A 19096-nucleotide genomic window follows, 5' to 3' on the forward strand; every position below is an offset into this window, starting at 1 on the left:
GAGGAATCGTATGCAATGGACACTGTTGTGGATTATTTTGAGTCTCAGTGGTGATTTTATGTGATGGGTGTCGTGTGGAATAGGTTGAAGGCAAGTTGGGATTGGTAGTGCAGTGGGAGTAGAAGGGAACTCAATCACGAGTATGAAAGGGAAGAGTAGGAGAAGGTGTTAATTGAGATATAAATGTCAAGATTGAAGGAGAATATGCACGGGAGACTATAAGAATATCATAACTATGTGTAAATTTTTCAATGAAGGTGGGATTAATATAAGTAATGTGGCAGGGATTGTATCTGGTTCCTAAACAATTGTTATTGCGAAAGTGGTTTGCTATAAAATATTGATGTTATGTTTGGAACGAACTGCAGTGGCATGAGTTATATAAACATTAGATTGCATGATCAAAGACAGAGAGTATGTGTGCATGATGATGATTAATTTAATGGTATGGTTGAATTCGTGTGGTATAGTTTATTTATAGACTTATGATTGGAAAACCATGTTGTGTTATCAATTGGTGTGCTGTGTGATTGGGATCCCTTGGGGATCTGTTTAAAGTGCAAAAAACTAGTAGCATTACGCTACTAGTATGGCGCCTAGCGGCGTGGGCGAGCCGCCAGGCGGAAAGGTCACAATCCAGTGATAGTGCGCACAAGGTGCCTGACGGCGAGGAGGGTTCCACCATGCGAAAATCATGAAGCAGGGGGTCTGGAAGGTAGTTGGCGCCTGGCGGCACGAGACGGTGCGCCAGGCGGTGGCGGCACGAGGCGCCTGGCGGCGGGATGAAGTCCGCCAGGCGGTGACGGTGCAGAGAGGATTCTGCTGGCGCTTGGCACCTGGCGGTGTGTGATCCCCGCCAGGCGGTCTGGACCTATATTCCGCCTAGAGGCGTGAGATGCGCGTCAGGCGGTTTTGGTTCAGTGATAGTGCGCGACGAAAGGTTTCTACACAGCTTTAGGTGATGTTCATGATGCGACGCTTTGGCTGAGGGCCCAATTACGAGTGTAACTTGTATTGGGGTAACACGTGACCACTCTAGGTTTTAGCCTAATGGTTTAAGAAGTCTAGTGGAGTGTGTGAGTTATGGCTCGTACGGCGAGGTTCGGGTGATTGCCCTCTTCAGTGCATTCTGATAGAGTTTTGGTAGTCTGGGAACAACTACAAACTTATGTTTGTTTTGGGGAACTCCACTTGGTGTCACGGTGAGATGTTTTGACAAAGTTATTCCCACGTGTGGACTATCAGGTGGTGGCCTGTAGTCGGAGGGGCTAGTAGACACTCGTGCAGCAAAGATCGATCATTGATCTCACCTAAAGGGTATATAGAAATGATAGACGTCTAAATGCAAGTGCTGGAAATGGAGAAGTAAGGGTAAAATGGAGAAATATACTAACCCGGGTTTAAATGCTTAGATGTTGTATTTAATATTATATTTGTTGGTTTTATTTAAATGAGCTCACCCTATTTGTGTGTGTAGCGATGATCATGTAACTTGTTACATGGGAACAGATGTTGATGCAGGTGAGTTAACAGATGCATAGAGACGGAGTGGGGAACTCTTGGGGATTTTTCTCACTAGTTTATTTTATCGGACTATGGTGTTATTGTAATAATTTTATGGACCATTTTATTTGTAATACGGTATTAATGCGAATTATTTTCTCTGTTTTGGCGCGTTGAACTTAAGGTTTTAATTTTTCCCGCGGATTTGGGAAATTGATGAATAATAAATGAGGTTGTTTATCATTATTTATTTTCTTGTTTATTTTAATAAGTAATTTCCGGCTAGGACGTTACAGTACATGGATTAAAAACGTATTTTTCTCAACTTATATTATTGTTGCATAATTGATTTTTATGTTTTCTATTTTGGAGGATGTTTATTATAACTTGATTATATTGTCAATCTTATTCTAGATATTAGAGTTTACGAAGAACAAAAAGAAGAAGAGAGAGAGAGAGTTTAATCAAGATATTTCTTTTTATACTTCATTACATTTTGAATATGCTACAATAAAGATTATAAAGCTACACAAGTAGCTTGCTCTACAAGGAACATAAACAGTTGTAGACTGTTACAGTTTTTGCACTTAATACACAATAAGAGTAGGTCTAGCAGTAATTATACATTATTATGCACCACCCACTTATTTTAGGACTAAAGATTTTGGAAAGAGTGCCTTAGGTCTTAATAAATGACACATGTTCATAATCACATTACATTTGTTATGATTTTATCAATCCTATTCTCCTTTGTTATGTATGTTATTCTTGTCTTGAAATAATGTATCAATTAATTGACTTGAATAGACCCCATTCTCAATGGACAAATCTTGGATAGAGATGCCTAGAAACACACCTCAATATATGGAAAGATTGAACACATATTTGGGTTTTTCATTTGCCAATAGCAGTGTGGGGAGGGAGATAGTATGTTCGTGCCCGAAATGCAACTTTAACAAGTGGCAATGTCGTGAAATAGTGTATGAACACTTGATTCTCAAACCTTTTCCTAAAGGATATACAATGTGGCTTCTATATGGGGAGAGAAGAGGAGTAAATGTGCTAGATGAAATACATGTAATGCCACAAGAAAACGATGAAGTAATTCTCTCTAATAATCCAATGTGTGACATGATTAATGGTGCATTTAGGTATCATTAATACAATGATGGCATGGTGGATGATAAGGAAATAGGTGCAGCGTCAAGCCATAATATGAATGATGATCTTGGATATTTTTTTCAGTTGATGCAAGAAGGTCAAGAGAGTTTATATGAAGGGTGTGATAAAGATTCTAAAATTTCTTTCTTGATCAAGTTGTATCACATCAAATGTATGCGCAAAATAACTAACAAGGGATTGTCCATGATGCTAGAGTTGTTAGTTGATGCTTTTGAACATGTTAAAATACCATGCTCATTCTATAAGGTGAAGAAAATCATTAACAAGCTTGGTCTTCATTACACAAAAATCGATGCTTGTCCAAATGATTGCATGTTGTACTTAAGAGAAGACGCAAATAGGGAATTTTGTAAGAAATGTAAAACATCTAGATGGAAGGCAAAAAAGAAAGGTACAAGTGATAGTGATACAAGTAATAAAAGAAAAAGGATTCCTGCAAAGGTTTTAAGGTATTTTCCTTTGAAGCCATGCTTACAAAGGATGTTTATGTCTTCAAAAATAGTTGAGCATATGCGATGGCATGCATTAAAAAGTACAAATGAAGGCCTCTTAAGACATCAAGAGATTCTAAGGCATGGAAGACATTTGACCTTAAACATCCTCAATTTGCCTTGGACCCTCGAAATGTGAGACTTGGTTTGGCTACTTATGGGTTTAATCTATATGGCAATCTAAGCACTAGTCATAGTATTTGGCTAGTTGGGTTTGATCCTCAGTTTATGTTTAAATTTTTTGAATTATGTCATAATTTTTTTCTTAAATTTTATAGGAAAAAGAGTGTGGCCAAAAGGTCAGTAGAAGAGAGGTATGGGTAGCCACTCCTAAGCATGCTAATTAAACATTTGTTAGTGATGAAGCAAGGGAAATTGGTGTAAGTTTGATTCTAATAACTCTATAATTATCATCCACAATTCATGTTATTTTAATTAGTTTCTTCTTGTGTTCTGTATAGGAAAAAAAATCAATCATATGAATCAAAGTTATCAACATCCCAATCAAAAGATGTATCAAGTATCAATTCCTTAGTTTTTGCTTTCGGAAGTCAAGAACATTGCGGGCATGTTAGGGGTTTAGGTTTGGGACCTTGCCCATCTAAAATGTTTGGCTTCAATGCACATTCATATAGTGGGGCGTCTTTGAGTTGTCCTTCTTATACACAGTTACAAAATTAGGTTAATAATTTCTTATTTTCAATTATTGCTTTTTTTAATTTATCTCTTCTATATAATGGTATTTTATTGCCATGAAGTGAATATGGTTTTTTTGTTGTTATATTGGGAATATTGTTTTCATCATTGTCGTCCAAACCAATAGAATATAAATAAGTATTTTATTAGTGATTGGAACCATATATGTGATTGGAACGTTAGTTTCTCTTAATGAACCAAAATGAATGGATGCAAAATAAAATAGGTATAAGGTAAAAGTGGGTAGAATAAAATATACACATTGACCCATGTGTTATAGTTGATCATGTGTTAAGCAAGGCATGTCTGTAGCACAAAATTTGTCTCATGTAATGGCCATCCCACAGTGGCCCACGTGAAACAAAAACCCGCAGTTCCTGCTATTGCAAGTTACTATATTATTAATTTACCCACTTAGCCACATCTTCTTCTCTTCTCTTACAATTTCACTGCATATTCATTTATTATCAAAAACTATTTCACCATTTCTCATATGACATGTTTTCGGAACTCATTCCAGATTATACATCATCATCATCAAGACATTTTGGATTCCCTTATTATTACAAATTAATTATCTTCAACAACAATTATCTTTTTTCAAAACATTTTCCTTCGTAGATCTGATGATTCATTACCCTAAAAGAGCCTTAATTAAACTAAAAAAATAGTTATGAGTTTTAATTAAGAGTGAGAAGATGAACTTTGAAATTTACATAAAATAGGTATATGTTGGTGAGAGACAGTTGGGGAGGAGAGACACGATTTTGTAGACTGTGCATTGAATTTGAGTAGTCTGTGACTTGAATTGAATGTTTTAATTATAATTTTGTCATTGATATCATAAATATATGTAAAGAAAAAATGTGAACATCAGTGGGTCAATGTATAAATGATTTTCTCTTTTTGCCCCACGAATTTTAGCCAGGAACTTTAATTAAGAGCATACTGTAATATCTTTGACACCCACTTGCTTTCAATTGCTTACATAACTTCACTGTAATATGTTTCATTATTGATGAGTTTGAGTTTGATTTAAGTTTGTATTGTTGTTAGTCATGTTTGTAAAATGCAGACAGTTTGACTAATTTGATTAATTATGTTCTCAAATAGGTTTCTTCATTAACATCACAAGTCACAGTAGTACAATTTTGTCTTTTTAACTCGGGTGATATGCCTCGATTTTAAAGAAACTGAGGCATATAAAATCAAGGTACTATTTTGAAATTTTCGCGAACTTATATGCCTCGATTGCCAGAGAATCAAGGCCTATACATGCTATATGCCTCGGTTGTTTTAGAACCGAGGCCTATAAGTTTGCTAAAATTTCAAAATTGTCGCTCTTCTTCTAATTATTTTATTTTACGCAGATGTTTACACCTCGGTTGCTAGAGAACTGAGGCCTATACATGGTATATGTCTCGGTTGTTTAGAACCGAGGCATATAAGTTTGCTAAAATTTCAAAATGATCTTTTCTTTAATTATTTTATTTTACTAGAGGTTTATGCCTCGGTTGTTCAAATAACTGAGGCCTAAACTTTGTCTAGGGTTAAATTTCGAAGAGTTGTAGAGGCTTCATTCTTCATTTTCTCTGCACCGCTTCTTCTTCTCCAAGCACTGTGCAATTTCTTCTTCTTCTTCTTCTTCTTCTTTGTGTCGTTCTCTGCCGTTCTTCCCAACCTCCATTCTCTGTCACATAAACGTACAACTTGTTGACATGTGAAGCCAAGGTGGTGTGTCTCATGAAGATTTGATGAAGCTTTTTGAACTACTTAGAAGTGATTACCATTGGAATCAAGCCTACATTGATGAAGATGAGGAGATTTGATGGCATTCATGTTGATCAAGTTTGGAACGTGTGCTCTCCACATGGATAAATCATTAGGAGAGAGTAGCATTAATTTGATGTATTTGGTCTTTGTTGTGTGTTTTAATCTGTTGAATGGTTTTTTAACAGGTTAAAATGTCTCTTTTAATCTGTTGAATGGTTTTTCAACAGGTTAAAAGGTTGGCTGCAGTAGTCTTAAACTGAGTTATTCAATCAGTTGATTTAGTTTTTAATCGACCGGTTGGTTTGGAAATGAACCGGTTGATTTGGAAATGAACTTGTTGAATTTCGTAACAGTTTGACTATAAGAGCTGTGATTTTCGAAAGAAAGGTAACTTGATCATTTTTTAGAGCGAAACCGTTATGGAAACTTGGGAAATCTCTCTCTTTCGTGATCATTCAGAATGCAGCTATTGAAGATTGATCTTGGATCAATTCATGGAGCTTTTGGCTTGTGTTTGAAGCTTGGAGAAGGTGGTTTATGGTAGGCAGCGTTGTGCTACCACTGAGATTTAATCTTTCTCAAGCTTTGTGTGTGTGCCTGGTGGTTTTCCAGGTCTGTAAGAGGGTTCTTACTGTCCTGGTGTGAATCTCGTGTGATTTAAGAGTCTTGTGTGTGGTTTTTGCTTATTTTGAAAGTGGAAGGGTGGAAACTTTGTAAATCTTTTGAAATAGTGCAAAGTCAGGCTCAAGTTGCCTTGACAAACTGGATGTAGCTTAGGTTTGAGTAAACCAGTATAAAAATCTTGTGATCCGATCTTTTCTCTAACCCTTCTTTCTTGCATAATCATTTAAAGTTTAAAGAACTTGAGTTTAAATATTCTTTTTCATGATCTTGTGTGTTTTCATGGCATCTACAACATAGAGCATGTTTGCATAATCAATTAGAACTTGTCTTCATCATTCTTGTGCATTGTTCCTGGTTTAAAACTCGAATCTGCATTTCTACATTTTTCCTAGTATTTTAGTCGACTATTTTTCTGTTTCAATCGGTTGAGTATACCAGTATTTGTCTAGTAAAATCAACCGATTAACTCTGTTTTTGACTGATTGAAAGTATATTGTCCAATAGCTTTTGCATCCTAACTTGGTGATCAAATTGATTCAATCAAATGTGGTTTTTAGCTTTTAAAGATAGCCTAAAAGATAGCTTTTAACCCCCCCCCCCCCTCTTGGCATTTCAACCATTTCAAAACTAACACAACTTTGCCACACCGCCATTCAACGTTTAACTTTGGTTTGTGTTTGTTTTGAATTTTCTTGCATTTTTGGTGAAGTTGATGTCTTTCTTGAGTTTTTTTTTTTTGCAATCGTTGGTGTCTAGTGGGATTGATTAGCTCTCAAAAATTCGTCTTCCATCCTCTTCCATCTCTATTGTTGTTCAGCTTTCTTGGGTTCTATTTTTTTTATTAATGGTTTATGCCTCGGTTCTCTAGAACTGAGGCCTAAGATTGAAGTTTATGCCTTGGTTGATAACCGAGGCAAAAAACTCACTCCTTTTACCTCATCCAGATATGCCTCGTTTATTGAACCGAGGTATAATAGCCAAAACAACCGGTGCCAAAACCCTTTCCCTCATTAGTGTCAATGAAATGAAGGCAATAATGACTTTCTTTGTACAAAACTATCAAGGAGATTTGCCTTATGACTTTCTTGTGTTTCATTCATCATTGGTAATATTTAAATTTTAAGTATATTAATAAATATTTTATACTTTGAAGAATGTTACTAATTATGATTATTTTTAATGTTAGGTATCTGATCAGGGGAGTGTTCCTAATGGAGAAACAAATTACTCAGATCAAGATTGATAGTTGAAGAATCTTTTTAGACTTTCATTTTATTTGACTTTATAACAATTAGAACAAAGATATTGTAATATTTCACTAGTTTGAACATTTTAATTTTATTATTTATTTTGAACTTATAGACAATGTTCCTTATTTTTATGAATGTTATATCTAGCTATAAACAAATATCTAAATTTTTTAATTTTTGCTTATCATATGTTTCATTCAAGATGGCCCAGATGGGTCGAGTGGGCTTGACGACCTAGGGGGCCAAGCTGGGCCAATGACCTAGAGGGGTCGAGTTAGGCTAGGTCGTGTTGGGCCAGGTTGATGAACTTGACAGGCTCGATCGACAGGTATGGGTCGTCAGGCTTGTTTGGATCATCAGGCTGACCCAGGCTATCTAGGTTTTTCGGCCAGCCCAGTCCGTTTGGGTCATCGGGTCAGACCAATTCGGTTGGGTAGGCAGGTCAACCCAACCCATTTGGGTCATCGAGCCCGTTTCCAAATTTATCATGAACTCAAAAACATAATTAAACCTAAAATAAATATTGTAAAAATTAAATTTTATCTCACAAGAAATTAAAATGTTTTTTCTAAACAAGAAATTGAAATGTAAGATATTTTAATTTCTTTAACCAAACAAGTTATTTAGAAAATGTAGGGGATTTAATTGCAACCAATTCAAAGAGCATTGTTGAAATGCTTCATCAAAACAAAAGGTAAGGGAATTTGAAAAGTAAAAACATCAATAAATAATAAATTGCATTACAGGGGTAAAAAAGGACTTTCAGTACTATTATATAGTATAAAAGGATTTAAAACTGCATACAAGGAGGAAATACCATGTGTTCCAAAACCGTAGATAGATACCAGGGGTTTCAAAACCGCTGGTAATTACCAGGTGTTTCAAAACCACTGATAATTACCAAAGGTTTAAAAATATCTAGTAAATACCAGGGGTTTAAAACCGTCGGTGAATACTTGGGGTGTCAAAACCGTCGGTAAATACCAAGGATTTCGAAACCGTCGGTAAGTGTTGCTTTACCAAGGATTAATCAAAACCGTCGGTAATCCATTAACGATGCTAGTACTTCTAGGAAAAAACAAACCGCTGGTAACTCCTTTAATAGAGGTTAAAACCCTGGAAATGTCATAAATAACCTCTAGTAAAAATTCTTTTTTTTGTAATGTATATTGATGATAATAGGGTCACAATATGTAGTTGAAATGGGTTAAAGCATACAATGACACTTGAGAAATATACAAAAATTAATAACTTCCTAGTAAGGTCATGATAGATTTTATTATGAATTTTGACATGTAAACTATATATACACCCCAAAATTCATTAAAGATTTATTATCATATAAAAATTTGTTAAAAAAATAAAATAAAATAAAAGTATATAAAACATGGGAACCACCATTACATAAAAAATGGATAATTATGACGATTAAAATTATAAGTTCTAGCAGTTAAAAATCATCACAAATGACATTTCTGACGGTTTAAAAAATCGTCAGAATTACATATGTCAAAAATAGTTTGTGACAAAAATATTCTAACTGGTGGTATTGTTGTCAGAAAAAAATAATAATAATAGCAGTTAAAAACCCTAATTCGCTAAATAAATCAGCGAATGTAGAAAATATATTAATTTTGGATGCTTACCCGTCTGACTCAGCATGAATTAATTGAATATGATGTTTAGTAAAACATAACTAATTTAATAATCAATGATATAAAAGACGTAAAACAACATTCTAAAAGTAAGAATGCATACATCAGCATTTACACATAAAACATTTAATGTACCACACCTCATAAGTCATATTATCAGGATCGATGTTGTCTTGCCATATGACCTGCACCAATACCCCAAGGATTATTGGCTTCAGATGATAAATTTTTATGCTGGTTCTGATTATCAAGTTAGAAGTTGGAAACAACATAGAGAAGGGTTAACTACTTTTTGACATTAAGCAACTGAAATGCAGAGAGATCTCAACTCAAGTTTTTTCAAGTCCTCGTTTTAAATAATATAATTCCCAGTCTGATCAAGCTTATGAGAGAACAATTATACACGGAAGCACATGAAATCAATTTAGAGGGTTCAAATAACATCTTTGTGGATTGAATTCTGAACAAATATTGAGCTCCAGGATGAGAGGTATAAAACCCCTGCTTTTGTATAACAGAAGAACGGAGTACAGAAGAAACAACAAATCTAGTCATGTGTTGTTTATGTTTTAATCATTCCCAGTTAGTGATCCCCAAATGTTAATGGTTAGTTAAAGTAGAACATCAACAATTAGTTATAACAATCAGTTAGTTAGTTATATCAACTAAGATTTCTACCATTTCCTATTGACATCTAATCGCTAATAGGTTCGTTATTGTCTTCATATTTTCCGTACAACATTTTTGTTTGTTTTTGGCTTGGTAACATTCCCATGACTCAGTTTACTCAATAAAGAAACGTTTATTTGGAGACACTTCTAGCAAGAATAAAACTGAAGATGGTTTACATGATGTAGAAATTATCAGTTCATATGAAAACCGTTTTGGGAGAAAACCAAGTCTAAAAACCAACATATGTAAACTACTTTGTACGAAAAAGACAATAACATCGTTGGCAACAATACAAATCCTATTTGATTAAGTGTCATCAATCGGAAAATATACCCAAAAAAGGAAGATGAGATAGGAGGCAAAGGTCCCCAGGATTTGATAATAACAAATAAATGATGTTTAACTTCAAAACTCCTTTTTGGTTTCTAGACCACATAAGCAAAAATGATTCACATAACATATCAGATACATGTTACTATCAATCATTGCCTATTACCAATATCATTCCCTCCTTGAGCATCACCCGTACATAAGTATCAGATAAGTACACAAAGTGCCACAGCATTCGGGATGCACATGATTGATACATGTGAAGCAAATGCAAGCATTGGTGCTTTGCATTAAGCAGGAGATTATATGCTGTTTGGGAAAATCTATAAAAATATTGTTTTGCCTGTTTTGCAAAATGATGTTAGGACCCAAAAGAAATCATGGACACAATGGGCAGAATTGTTCATCTTGTCTCATTGGCCTAGGGTCTGGAAAGTTTAGATGCGGGAAAATGGGAGTAGTAAACTGGCAGAGAGAATGGCTAGCAGATGCATTATAAAGATATAACTCTAACATTCCAAAGAACCTAGTCTAATAAGCTGAAAAGACAGATTAACACAAGTTTGGTAAAATTTATGGTTAAATTGCAAATCACCCCGTTTAACTGTGACTGTTGTGCAACTAGCAGTGTTTACAACTTTGGTCTGTTGCTAACCCCGTAAAGCTTTCAACTTTACAATAAATAAGCCCCTGTAATTAATTCATAAAATTAAACCCACAAGGATTACTAGACACAGTAAAGTTTAGGCAAACTATTTGCTAATGACATGGTGTAATCCATGTAGTCGACCTCATGACCTACGGAAATAAGGTTATTGTTGTTTGTCACACATTGAAAGTATATGCAGACTATTTGCCAAAGTTAAAACTACAGGGATTACCTGTCACATATTGAAAGTTTAAACAAATCAATTGCAAAAACTGAAATCATGGACTATTTTAGCCAAGAGGCCCAAGTTAAATTGAGTAATATTCATTTTGATCAACATTAACTGATAAAAGTGGTAAAGTATCCAAAAAAAGTGTGCAGTAGATAGATCACAATTTATAATTAAAGTATGCCATGTACACCAAACTATCATTGAAATAATGTCTCCCAAATTTCAAGCATAGGGGACCCGGTGTTCCTACCAGTACAAATGATTGAATACTAAACCAAAATTCAAATAGGTAAGGTCTAAAATTGTGGATCGGTTAATAAGAAAGCTTCCTACCTGGCTACTACTGTTGGACTCAAGATGATTTGGACTGCCTGCAAAAGAAATTTAAAACAGTTAATATAACATTTCTCTATAGCACTGCATTTTCTTCCGTTGTTGATTGCACTAGTTCAAGAATCATTAAGCACTAGTTTCAACAAAAGGGTAACCAATTTAGCTTCAACTTCAGCCAATTCTTCAACATCCTTGTCCATCAAATAAAATCATTAAGCACTAGTCCAAGAATCAAGCTTACTGTCAATAGAAAAGGGTGAGCAAGTTGATATGATGGATAAATAATAATCACCTTTTTTTCAAATAGTGCATCTTTCAAATAATGCATCCATAGTCTATGATTTCTTCATCATACAGAGAAAAATCCTAGAATGCACAACACACAACAACCGAGATGAGTTCCAAAGATGAGTAATACATAAGTAAGGGAAATAAGAAGACGGATGAAAAGTTGCCAATGCCTGCAATTTCATAGAGAATAGAGAAATTAATACAAACTTACATATCACAGTATAATGAAAAATATTTTAAATATTGAAAGAAAGTAAAACAACAAGAACACTTAATTTATCAAAATCTAAAATTAATTTTCAAGATTAAATTACAGTCATAGTTTTGGCATCTTGTCAAATTACGGTTCCAATCATTTACAAACAAATCACTCTTAGCTGCCAACTTTCCCAATAGATATTCATTAACCTATCATATGACAGAAAAGAACTTTTTCTTGTCCCTCGTGAATAAAACCACATGCAAGGAATTTGCAGTAGAAGACAATAGATAGTAAGTCCACAATACCGACCGTAAGCACCGAGTTCAGGATAAAATTCAAATTAATCAATTTCTAAGAATCATGATCATGAGAAAGGATATCAAAAGGCTAAGACAGTGTCAAATATTGAAGGAGATTATTAGCGAAGCAAGAAATGAACGCAGTGATGGAAAATTTAATTTTAAGTAATTTACTCCAGCAAGTTAAAACAATACTCATAATAATGTATTCATGAATTGCAAGTATAACAACATCCTTCAAAAGGTATCAGAGTACATGCAGATAAATACAATAGACAGCAAAAAATATATAAAAAGGGGTTAAAAAGGAGAAATTAACAAAGAAACACAAACTTGAAGTGTCAATCACTTGCCTAGACATATAATAGGAGTTTTCGTATCCTTAAAACCACGGAAAATGCCTTGAAGAGCCAAAGAAAGTACATCTGCAGGAGCACCAACAGCTCTTATAGAGAGAAATTGTCTTGCAGGAGCAAAAGTTGGATTTTGCTGTAGAAAATAATTGATTCAAAAAGGAATTACAACTCACATGCTTTGACAAGATAGAAGACTGATGTTAGATAGACTTGTAATCAGCACAAATAAAAGATAGATTAAAGCAATGACCAAACAACAATGCTAGACAAAAAATGATTAGAACATATGAACCAAAATTACATAAGAATGGTACCTGTTATGAAGTTGATGAAGAAAAAAAGAGGACTCGCTGCTGGAGGGGACCACTACTGCTGGAGGAGCGTTGATTGGTGGGGCACGAGGAAGAAATAATCGTGATTTTTAGATAAAAAGGAAAAGAGAGAAAAAGTGCACTGCTGAGTTGTTGAGAAGAATAGACTACTGAATGAAACACAAATTAAACCTAAAGTTTTAAAATTTGTAACGGGTTGAATAATTGACAGAATTTTTATTGATTTGTAACGGTGTATAGGCCTTTTACTACCTTCACGCGGCATTCTCCGTCAGGCTTTCGCCCATTGCGGAAAATTCTCCACTGCTACCTTCCGACCGCTAAAAATGTACCACTAATAGAAATAATATTTTTTGTAGTGCACGATATAAAAATTAATAACAAATTAAAATAACAGAGAAAAAAAATCTACTCATAAATAGTAATAGAAATTTGAGGCTTAAATAAGTTTTTTATTCAATAATTTAATGATTGTGCAATTTTTGTATCTTAATGTCAAATTTTGTCGATGTTCAAATTAAATTTTGTTTCATGTCATTCAATTGTAAAAAGATAATATAACCTGTTTGTAATAGAGGATAACTTAATTACTCATTCATATGATATATTAATTATAATAGTTTACAAAATTTCAAATATATTATCTAACATATACCTCGACATTTCAAGAGTAAAATGATATGTATTGATTGTTTGAATGAAATTGCTTAATTGTTTTGCTCATATTTGCTTTTTTGCATTTCATTGTCCATATATATAATTTTATTGTTATCATTATTCCCTTATTCTTATTGCATCATTTATAAAATTTTATTTTCTCTATTTCTATCTTTATTTTCAAGCTAATGACTATTTGTCATGATAAAAACACAAGCATATATTAAAATTGTTTATTAAACGGAGGGATTTATTGCATGGTGTATTGACAAAGATATTAATGACTGATAATTATGACTTATATAGATCACTTAACTTACATAACAAGATAATTTTACAACTTGCAATCATTCCTCTCTATGGACAATGTTTCACAAAGAATTAAACATGTGACCTGGATTCTGATTCTTATAATATCTAACATGAATTTTGTAAAATAAAAATAGTTAATTATATATATTTAAGGCACTCTTACCAAGTTATTAAAGATATTAAAAATATGGAATTATTATGTGATTTCAAGAAGAAGAAAAGAATACATCAAACCATAATTTAAAATTAATATTTTATTTTATGAGATGAGATTACAGTGTAATAATCGTATAAACTCTCATGATTTAACAACAGCAACACAGTCATTCCAAACCTTCTGACTCCTCTCCACGATCTGAACAGCACTGCTCAAGAACTGTGTCTTAGTCAAAACAAATTTGGTCATATCATCGTGGCACACTTTTCCAACATTGCTCACAAGTTTGTCACAGCAATCTTCAATAACAGTTGCGTTACCATAAAATACAGCAAAGTATATGTCTCTGCCACAAATTGGATCTAAATTTGCAGCACAATTAGCCAAATAACTTTGGTACGATGACACTGGCCCAGGCCAATTTGATGGTGCCGGAGCAACGTTAGAAAACACAGTGTTGCACATCAGTGACCAACTCATCATTAAACATAACAACATTAGACAAAAGTTGCTACTGAATGTGGCCATGTTTGATGCCGAAGAATGTCTTGATGATTGTAACTTAATTACAACGACACTTTGATGATGGTGCTGAAATAGGTTGGGACAAGTTATATTTATATCTCAAGAATATTGCTAATGGTTAGGTTTTAATTTTCTTCATGATGAAATGAAAACTTATGTTAGTAATTAATTAACAGCTAAAAAGCAGAAACCTTTCTATTAACTTACATACTAACGTTTCCACTTATCTTTAACCTAAAAACACATTTAATTGCAAGGGATAAACAGTGAAGCCACGTTACTACTGGTAACTTCATATAGTGGGAGTAGCATAGTTGTATTTAATTCACATGAACTTCAAACCTTTTCAAAAGAAACAAATATCAAGAAATGTTAACGTTTGACGTTTTTTTTTTTTCTTTTTTTTTTAGATCAGCATTAGCACAACAGGTTCTTTCTATTGTTTCTAGTTTAACTGAAATTTAGGTAAATTTGCTAGGTCCTCACCAAAATTAATAATAATTAACTATGATTTTTACACTAGTTGTTTCTTTTTTCTTTCCTTTCAAATACAATTATTTTTATTTTAATGCTCGTAAATTATTTTTTGTTAACGGTTATCATATATCTTGTCTTAAGAATCATAAACAAGTATTTAGTAAAGTCAAGTATCTACCTTGTTATTAACTTGTTTTACTAGTTTATAAATCATGTACAAGTATATATATTTGGTAAGATATCAAAATAATATTTCAAAAGTTGTAGTTTATAAGTTACAATTTATTTCCTCTAATTTTTCCAAATAATTTTGGCTCATGTCATTTATTTGGTTTTTTCACTACTCTCCATTCTTTTTTAACAAATGCTTTTATTATTCTTAATTTCCTTATATATATATATATATATATATATATATATATATATATATATATATATATATATATATTAGATATTTTCAATTCTATAAATATTATTAATTATTGTACTATTTTTCATATTTTCTTTTCGTAATTTCTTTTATCCGGTTCTAATTAAAAGGAATTTAACATTACAAATTCAAATTACTAATATTTTATTTTCAAATATTATGTGAAAATTAGACGTAATGAACAACGTAAACAAAAAAAAACAAAGAAATAAAATATTTTTCAATTATGAAACATAAATAAAAATTAAATTTCATTAATATACACACATCGACTTATTAAAAATAACTTCTATAGAGTCGAATTCATTTCAGCCCCATCTAGGGATGAGTACATCATGGCCTCAACAAGGACATGTACATCTCAGTTCAATCCACATATGGGTTTAAAGTATAAACGTATATTACATATAGGCTTAGGGGTACAAACGTACATTCTAGATAGATTTCAAGAGCCTTCATGGTATAATGAGAGGCTACAATGAATATGAGCTATGATAGCGCATTCATGGGGTTTATAGGTATTGATGAAGGAATAAAAACGGTATTGAGAGTTATAAAATCAGCACTAGAGCAGGTAATATAAAAGAGGGTTTGGTACCCAAGGTAAGCGGCATCTGGGAATACTCTTTACAAATACTTAATATTGGGACCTTTCTAACTTGAGCGTCAAAGTGCTTGCGGCTTCCCATCCTTTCGGAGTGTCGCTAAGTAGTAGTTTAAGGGGAGCCTTGCGAAAGGGGATGAGGGATTGAAGACTCTCGAGGCAACTCTATTCAATACAAGAATATTTTGGCGCCCACTGTGAGGCCGAGTAGATCTCAAGAGAGATGGTGTCAATAAGAACAACAATGAACCCAGGCGCGACAATCATAGAGATGTAATGGGAGATATAGGAGGAAATGCGAAGAGAGATGCAACTTCAGTTGGAGGAACAAAGGCACTAGAATGAGGAATAAATTAATGCCTTAAGCAAGGAGAATTAGAGTATTCAGTGACAGGTAGAGGAAACATCGCACAAAGGGAGGTAGTGTTAGGTGCATTCCACTTATGTCGAACAGGGCAAAACTTTTTGAAGAGACCCTTGATGTCGATCTCGTATCCACCCTTAGAAGGATGTCAACCCCCCTAAATGCCGACACCACAAAACATTGTCGGTATCACTGCAATTACGGGCATTCTACGGAAGAGTGATTCACCCTAAGGGATAAAATTGAGGACTAATCCAAGCAAGACACCTGTGGAGGTTTGTTAAGTGAGAGGATAGTGGCTTTTCTTTTAAGGGAGAGGAGCGAAAGGGGAAGAGTGAAGGCAAGGCTGGCAAAATGCCACGATATTGAGAAGGACGCGAAGGTAGAATAAAGAGTAGGTAGAATACAAGTGAGAGAAACGATATGCTAGAGAGAAACCTTTAAGAGGAGTAATCAACTCAATATCGGGGGGCTTTGCTTGAGGTGGGACAATCATGTCAACAGTACGTGAGGGTAGTACAAAGCGTGAATGTTGTTTCCATGTACCCCCTAGGCGTATACCCCCTATCACGTTTTAGGATGACAACTTCCAGGCGATAGACCCACAACACGACGAACAAATGATGATCTCGGTGGAAATCAAGGACTTTGCGGTAAGAAAAACATTGGCAGACCATGGAAGTTCAGTAGATATCTTGTACGGAGGGACCTTCAAAAAATTGAAAATCTTAGAAAAAGAGATTTAGCAGATAAGGCTTCTCGGGGGAGCGTGTGGACACATATGGCTACATAGATCTTTCACTAAGTTTGGTGTGGGAAGAGTGATGTGGACTATAAAGATCAGATATCTTATCATTGACGCCCACACCTCTTACAACATCTTGCTAGGGAGACCCACTCTGAATGCGTTGGGAGAAGTGGTATTGAGCTATCACTTGGCGATAATGTTACCCTCTACCTCTAGGGACATTAACACCCCCCACGTTGAAAAACCCACGGCGGTTGATAATATGCTAATAGCCTAACGATGCAACCATAGTGTCAAAAGAGCAAAGGGGGTGGAGGGGGCAGACCTAGACATTAGTGCATATTTGACATTTTACTTCGCCTTATAGGCCTCGGTTATAGTGGAACTGAAGCCTATAAGGAGGCGGTGGCATTTTTGTAATTTCCTCTGACTATATTGCCTCGGGTGTGTGCAAAACCGGTGCAATAAGAGGTTTTAGGCCTCGGTTGCAAAAGAACCGAAGCCTATAAGGCAACCTAGTAACCAATATTTCAAAAATGCCATCAGCGTCAGCACTTTTGGTCTTCGGGTGTTTCTGGACCGAGGCAATATGAAGAGGGTTTTGGCCTCGGTTAAAAAAGAATCGAGGCTTATAAGTCAGCCAGTAACCCTAATTTCAAAAATGTCACTAGCGTCGTCACATATGGCTTCGGGTCTTTATTGACCGAGGCCATAAAGGGACTTTAGGCCTCGGTTATTAATTGAACCGAGGCCATATGCCCTATTTAGGTTTCTAAATTTGCGACTTCGCACTGTTCACCTTCGTCCCTGAGCAAACACTTTGCGCGCGGTGGAGGCATTCTCGTCTTCGTTTTCTCGTGCGGTGGTGTTTGGTTCGTCATTGGCAAAGGAGGCGTGCTCGCGGCTCACGGAAAAGGCGTGATTTGGTGGTCACTCTCTTCCTTTGTCTACTATGGTGATGGCGGCATAGTGGTAGGGTTGCCCGCAACAGTGGCTTGAAGTTCTGCTTTGAACGGCAATGGAGGTGCTGAATCTCTAGATCTCTTAGCTCTACTAGTTCATGGTGGTTTGTCATTGTCGCATTTAGACCGTGTAGTGGTAGCATGGGTCTGAGCGTCGTGATGGGTTTGCTCGTTCAGTGTTGGTGAAGGTCTGGACGCGGCAGCGTTTATCGACGATCTCGGTGGTGAGAACGAGCGCAACAGTGCTAATGGTAGTGCGAGCGAAGTACCCCTATGGCTTCGGGTCCTCAGAGAACCGAGGCAGAAAAGTACCCCCTATGGCTTCGGTTGACACCGGAGGCCAAAAACTACCATTTTTTGCCTCACCCCAATATGCCTCGGTTCTAGAACCAGTGCAAAATATCAAAAACAACCGGGGCCAAAAGCCCTTACTGCACTAGTGGGATCCTAGGCAAAACGATGAAGTGGGAGTAGAACCAATTGAAGATATGGAAAAACATCCCTTTGGTGTTAAGCATAAGTACACTCAAGACAAAAAGGATCCTAGGCTAAACGATGAAGTGAGAGAAGAACCAATTAAAGATAGAGAAAACATCCCTTTGGTGTTAAGCATAAGTACACTCAAGTCAGAAAAACATTTGCCAATGTTCTAGAGGTAAAGGAGATATTATACAAGCGTGTGGACTTGTCCTCTTTAAGTGTTGCAGATATGCCAGACATTGACTCTAAAGTAGTCAGTTATTGGTTGTCTATGTTTGATGAGGCAAGACTAGTGGCGTAGAAGAGGAAAAAGATGGGGGGAGAAAAAAGGGAAGTGGCCAAATTAGAAGTACACTACATGGTTGGCCAACATAGTCTTGGTCAAAAAATCCAACAACAAATGGAGGATGTGCACCAACTACACAGATCGTAACAAGGCTTGTTCTAAGGACACATACTATTTACCTACATTGACAAGCTGGTGGATGGAGTGGCTAGCCATAAGGTGCT

The 19096-nt window shown here is 35.2% G+C and overlaps 1 long non-coding RNA gene across 2 annotated transcripts; it reads right to left on the reverse strand.

Moving 5' to 3' along the window:
- Window positions 1-8223: 8223 nt before the first annotated feature.
- LOC114193983 lies at window positions 8224-11848 on the reverse strand. 2 transcript variants are annotated; one of them, XR_003606328.1, is made up of 4 exons: window positions 11683-11848; window positions 11391-11428; window positions 9315-9359; window positions 8224-8635 (listed from the first exon to the last, which is right to left on the reverse strand). It is a non-coding gene; the product is annotated as an uncharacterized LOC114193983 (long non-coding RNA). The 2 variants fall into 2 exon arrangements; XR_003606327.1 differs by lacking the exon at window positions 8224-8635 and having other exon boundaries at window positions 9069-9359.
- Window positions 11849-19096: the final 7248 nt, after the last annotated feature.

This window comes from Vigna unguiculata, chromosome 8, assembly GCF_004118075.2.
Source record: "Vigna unguiculata cultivar IT97K-499-35 chromosome 8, ASM411807v1, whole genome shotgun sequence".
NCBI classification, from domain to species: Eukaryota; Viridiplantae; Streptophyta; class Magnoliopsida; order Fabales; family Fabaceae; genus Vigna; species Vigna unguiculata.